This window comes from Hemicordylus capensis, chromosome 1 (genome assembly GCF_027244095.1).
Source record: "Hemicordylus capensis ecotype Gifberg chromosome 1, rHemCap1.1.pri, whole genome shotgun sequence".
Lineage (NCBI taxonomy): Eukaryota > Metazoa > Chordata > Lepidosauria > Squamata > Cordylidae > Hemicordylus > Hemicordylus capensis.
In genome coordinates, this window is record NC_069657.1 from 1,873,289 (window position 1) to 1,879,024 (window position 5,736).

A 5,736-nucleotide genomic window follows, 5' to 3' on the forward strand; every position below is an offset into this window, starting at 1 on the left:
ATGCAGAATATAGGTGTGAGGTTTTCTCTCAAAATTGGGACAATACAGAACTCTGAGGGTGTGCAGAGTGCATTCCTGTCATCGCTGGGTAACCTTAGCCAGTCCCCCACATATCTGGCCCCATGGCCAGAATGCATCTTTTAGGTCATGGTTCTCCTCTGGCCTGGTTTTTCTAACCAGGAGCCAGAAAGACTGGCCTTTAGCTCTCTGGCATCTGAGCTCAGCTCAAATACTGGTCAAAAGGCACTTTTGCAGATGTTAAGAAGCAGAACTTGAAGCGAGGCTCCAAAACTCTAAGGAGCCTTGGAGTGAGCCACCTCCCTTTTCTTGTGCTGGCATTTTCCTTCCCAACTGGGCAATGTTGCACAATCTCTAGCAAGGGTGCATAACCAGGTTGTGTGCTCTCGTCTCAGTCAAACGCACTATTGTGTGTTCTCCATGCACTGATTCTGCCAGTATTCAGTAATCCCACCCGCACCCACCCCACCCAAAACACACATACCCCAATACTGTCCTGAAATAACTAAACTGCACAAAACTGCAACTGTCCCTATCCAGACCAGCACAGCAATTCTCCAGAGACCATGACTAGCGTCTCCTTTGTGATTTATTTAGATTGTGAGCCCTTTGGGGACAAGGAACCATCTTTTCACAGCTTTTACTATGGAAATGTCTTTCAGAACCCCTTTGCTGGAAACCACAATGGGTTGCACGGATGGAGAAGCTGTGCCCATAGTCCTGTTCATGTACCATGCTGTGTACAAAGAGCATACCGGGCGGGGGGGGGAGATGAGACCAGTGGCCCTCCCCACTCTTCCTGCAGTCAACAGATGGTGACACCTGGCTGTGAGGAAGCTCTGTGCACAAATTCTGATGGGTGCATGAAGATCAGGGGTGGGTCAGCAGGTGTGTGCCCCTCCCCTCCAATCACATGTCCGTTGTACATGTTGTGTCTCATGAACAGAGCTCATTCTTTAGTCTTTGGATCATTCTACATCTTGAAGAGAGGGAGGGGAGAGGGGAGGGAGAGGAGGAATTATACAGAGCTGAAGCCTCAATAGTGATGGCTGAAGTCCACCTTTTCAACTGGTCCTGCTCCTTTTGCATTTGCCATCTCTTCCAGGAGTGGAGATAAACTGCGGGGGGGGGCGGTTCTCCTTCTATGACTACAACAGAGCAGCTGGGATACACCTACTTCAGAGTCAGTCGCATTGGACTGAGTGGGGCTCACTTCTGAGTTAACAGGCCAAGGATCAGGCTGCACATTTCCATATATCGGGAGGTCATTGAAGGCGAAAGGGGAGATGCGGGGCGGGGTGATGGGCAGCTGGCAACCTTTTTTGATGTCCAAAATGAAACCTACGATGCTCAAGATCCATCATGTTTTGCCCAGCCAATGGAAGCCCAACCAGACATTTGTGTCAGCTCTAAACTAAAGTGGTAGCTGATCAACTCTAGGCAGTTTTGGAAGATACTGATTATCTAGATCCATTTCCAACTGGCTTTAGAGCAGGCTATGGGGTGAACTGTGGTGCTGGAGAAGACTTTTGAGGATACCAAGGACAGCAAGGAAAACAAACATATAGATCATAGAACCAATCAATCCAGAATTTTCACTCGAGGCATAAATGACCAGGCTCAAACTACCATAGTTCGGACACATTATGCAAAGATCTAGCTCCCTTGAGAAGTCCATAATGCTGGGTAATGTTGAAGGAAAGAGAAGAAGAAGATGTCCAGCAGCACAGTGGATGGACTCAATGACGACAGCAATGAATGCGCCACTGAGAGACCTGAAAGGCCAAATTGAAGACAGATCATCCTGGAGAGAATCTATCTGTGTGGTTGCTAAGAGTCGACACCGACTTGATGGCACTTAATCAATCAGTGGGGTGGAGACAGCCTTGGTCAGCCTAATGGATGATCTCTATCAAGGAATGGACAGAGGGAGTGTTGGTTCTTTTGGACCTTTCTGTGGCTTTTGATACTATCGACCATAGTATCCTTCTGGGTCACATGGGGGATTTGGGAATAGGTGGCACTGTTTTGCAGTGGTACTGTTCCTATCTCTCTGGTAGATTCCAGATTGTGTCACTCAGAGATAGTTGCTCTCTGAAATGAGAGCTATTGTATGGTGTCCCTCAGGGCTCCATCCTATCTCCAATGCTTTTTAACATCTACATGAAACTGTAGGTGTGATAATCAGGAGATTTGGAGCAGGTTGTTATCAGTATGCTGATGACACCCAAATCTATTTATCCACAACATCATCATCAGGAAATGGCATAGCCCCCCTAAATGCCTGCCTACAGGCAGTAATGGACTGGATAAGGGATAATAAATTGAAGCTGAATCCAAGCAAGATGGAGGTACTGATGATACCTCCAAGGGACACAATAGATCTTCCTGTTCTGGATGGGGTTGCACTCTACCTGAATGAACAGGTACATAGTTTGGGAGTGCTTCTGGACCCAAGCTTCACTCTGGTTTCTCAGGCTGAGGCTATGGCCAGGAGCGCTTTCTATCAACTTTGGTTGATATGACAGCTGCGTCTGTTTCTTGAAGACAATGATCTCAGCACTGTGGTGCACTCTCTGGTGACATCTAGGCTTGACTACTGCAATGCATTGCACTCTATGTGGGCCTGCCTTTGTATGTGGCTTGGAAACTTCCATTGGTCCAAAATGCGACGGCTAGATTGGTCTCTGGGGTTTCTCAGAGAAACCATATTATGCCTGTTTTAGAGCAATTTCATTGGCTACCAATAGGTTTCTGGGCAAAATACAAAATGTTGGTGATTACCTTTAAAGCCCTAAATGGATTAGGACCGGGTTACCTAGAAGAGTGCCTTCTTCCACATGATCCTCTCCACCACACATTAAGGTCACTGAGAGTGGTCCGTCTTCATATACTGCCAGCTCGAGTGGTGGTGGCTCGGGAGCGGACCTTCTCTGGAGTTGCTCCTGGGCTGGGGAATGTGCTCTCTACCAAGAATCGTGACTTAACATCTTTACCAGCCTTTAAAAGAGCCCTTAAGACACATTTTTTGGCCTGCTTCTAGTAATCTTTGAATGTTTTAAATTGTTTTAAATTGCAGTTTTTAACAGTTCATTTTGTTGTTGTTGTTGTTGTTAGGTGCCCTTATGGTGCTTTTCCTTTCCTGCTGTCTCTCAGCACAATGTTGAAGGTACAACTTCACACCACTGTTGCTTCCTGATGATCTCTCAGGAGCCATCAGGAAGGCATCACACATGACACGCCTCAAACAAACTGGCTGGCCAGCAGCCCCCCTGACAAGCTGCCTGTTGCTGGTGCTTCTGTTCTGCAGGCCTCCTGCCTGCCTCCCCGCCTCAGATCGCAGACAGGTTGCTTTGACGGCACAGAGCAAGGGGCCTTTCGGCGCTGCCTGGCAAAGAAGGGAACATAAAAGCAGCTTCTCAAGACAGATACGCAGATTTCCAAGAGCCCAAGGAAAGTACACCACAGACCTCCATGGAGGCTCTGACCTGACAGCTCAGGCCTTTGAAGAGCCGGTTAGGGTGGACCAGACAGAGGCCAATCAAGTCCAATGGCCACCCTTGTTTTCTGTCAAGGAGGAAGCCTTTCTGGGTCAGCCTACATTTCTTTCTTTCTTTGTTTCATGGGAGAGGCTCAATTCAGCTCAAATGCAGAGTGAGGGGAGGGGCAGATGCAAAGGGTTAAAGCCCCCCCCCCCCACTGTGGTCGGGTTCCAGGTCACCCTACTATTTAGCAGGGGAGGGTGGAAGCATGCAAAGGTGTGTCGTTTGACAGACAGACGGTCCCAGGTTCCACCCCTGGCGGCATCTCCAGATAGGACTGGAGAGATGCTGCCACTCACTGTCAGCGTAGAAAATACTGAGCTAGATGGAGCAAAAGCCTGACGCAGCTGGAGGCGGCTCCAAAGAGTCCCACAACAGGCACCAGTTGGATGCCCCTGGGCCTGGGAAGCCTGCTGGGGGGGGGAAGGCTCCCCCCGAAACTGGTATTCAGAGCTACCCTGCCTCTGTGCATCCTCCTCCATGGATGGAGCCATCTGAGCTAGTGGCCATCACCACATTCTGATGCAGTGAATTCCCTAGAATAATTCTGTGCTGGGTGAGGAGGACCTTTCCCCCAAGCAACATGGGTGTCAACACTCCTGTCCTGAGCCAGCATAGTCAAAGCAAAAGCATTTTGTAGTTCTGCTGCAGACTCTAGAATGAAGGCACAAGGTGTAATTTCAGATGAAACACGGGCTGCAGCTTGAAATCCAGAGAGTAGGTTAAAAAATAAGACTCTCTCTCTCTCTCTCTCTCTCTCTCTCTCTCTCTCCAGGTGATCTGCTGAAACCAATTTCCGGGAGATATGGGACAGACAAGATGTTACGCAACATGTAATTAATTTACGGAACTTACAGCCACAAGATATGGATGTTGGGCACTAGCTTGGTTGACTTCCAGAGGGGATTGGACAATTGGATCAGCCTCTCACTGGCTCTTAGGCATGAGAGCGCTGGAACCTCCATGCTCTGAGACAGGCTGTCTTCCAGCCCCAGTTGTTGGTGTGGGGTGTGCAGAGGAGGGCTCTTGTCTTCACCTCCTGTTTCCATCCCAGGAGGCATCTGGCTGGCCACTGTGTGGAGGAGGGTGCTGGGCAGGTTGGAGCATCAATCACGTCCTTCCTTTGGTCCGAGCCAGCAGCCAGGCTCTTCTCTTACTTGCTCTTATGCAGAGCGACTTGACGACACAACCAGCAACAACACGTTCAGTACACATTGCTATATCTGCCTAGTTTCTCCATCATCAAAGAAGGGACTCGAACCAGCAGAGTCCAGAGAAGGACCTGGACCCAAAGCCAGCTGGGGAGCAATCTGCTCCAGGCTTCCCCAAGATGTGCCGGGGGACTTGCTCTGGAGCCCCGAGTGCCCCTGTCACTCACCGTTCTGCACCCCTGGGAATAAGGCGCCCCAAGGGTCAAAAGAGAACATTTGCACCCACTCCTGAAAATGTGTGAATCACCGTCAGCAGTTTCTGCAGAGCCAACGGAACCAAACCAGGAGACTGGCTTTCTGGAAATGTGATTGACTTTCTGATGAAATATGAAGCAGAAGCACCAGGAAGATCAAAGCAGGTGCTTGTGATGCATCCTGCATCCTGACACCACCGTTAACAGCAAATTAGCTCATCGTTTATCTGTTCAAAGGGCTGAGGCTTTCTGTTTACTTAGGTTCCTTTCCCGTCCTATCAAAAGCTCTGCTTGCAGCAATAGGCTTGCTATCTTCTCATCTGCAGGAGAATAACCCTGCAGATGAGGGTAGGGGGATTTTTGTCTTTTCTTCTTGGCAGAGTTCCTCCTCCTGTAAGAATGTATGTAGATAGCTAAGGATGGAGGAGCCTCCATGTCCAGAGGCATTCTACCTTCCCAGACAAGCCCATGCAGTGGGAGAGGGAGGGACCACACCTTAGGATGGGGCCTTAGCCGAGTGGTATTGAGGCAGATCCTGTTCTGCATAGAGAAGGTTCCAGGTTTAAGCCCTGGCAGCATCTCCAGACAGAGCTGAGAAAGACTCCTTTGCAAAACCCTGGAGAGCTGTTGCCCGTCAGTGCTGAGTGGGATGGACTGAGGGGCTGATTCAGCAGAACACACAACTTCATGTGTTGGTGGGTAGTGCCCAGAAGGCCTCTACTTCTGGGCAGCCGATGCTGAGGACAAACTACAAGGAGCCCCTCAAGGCCA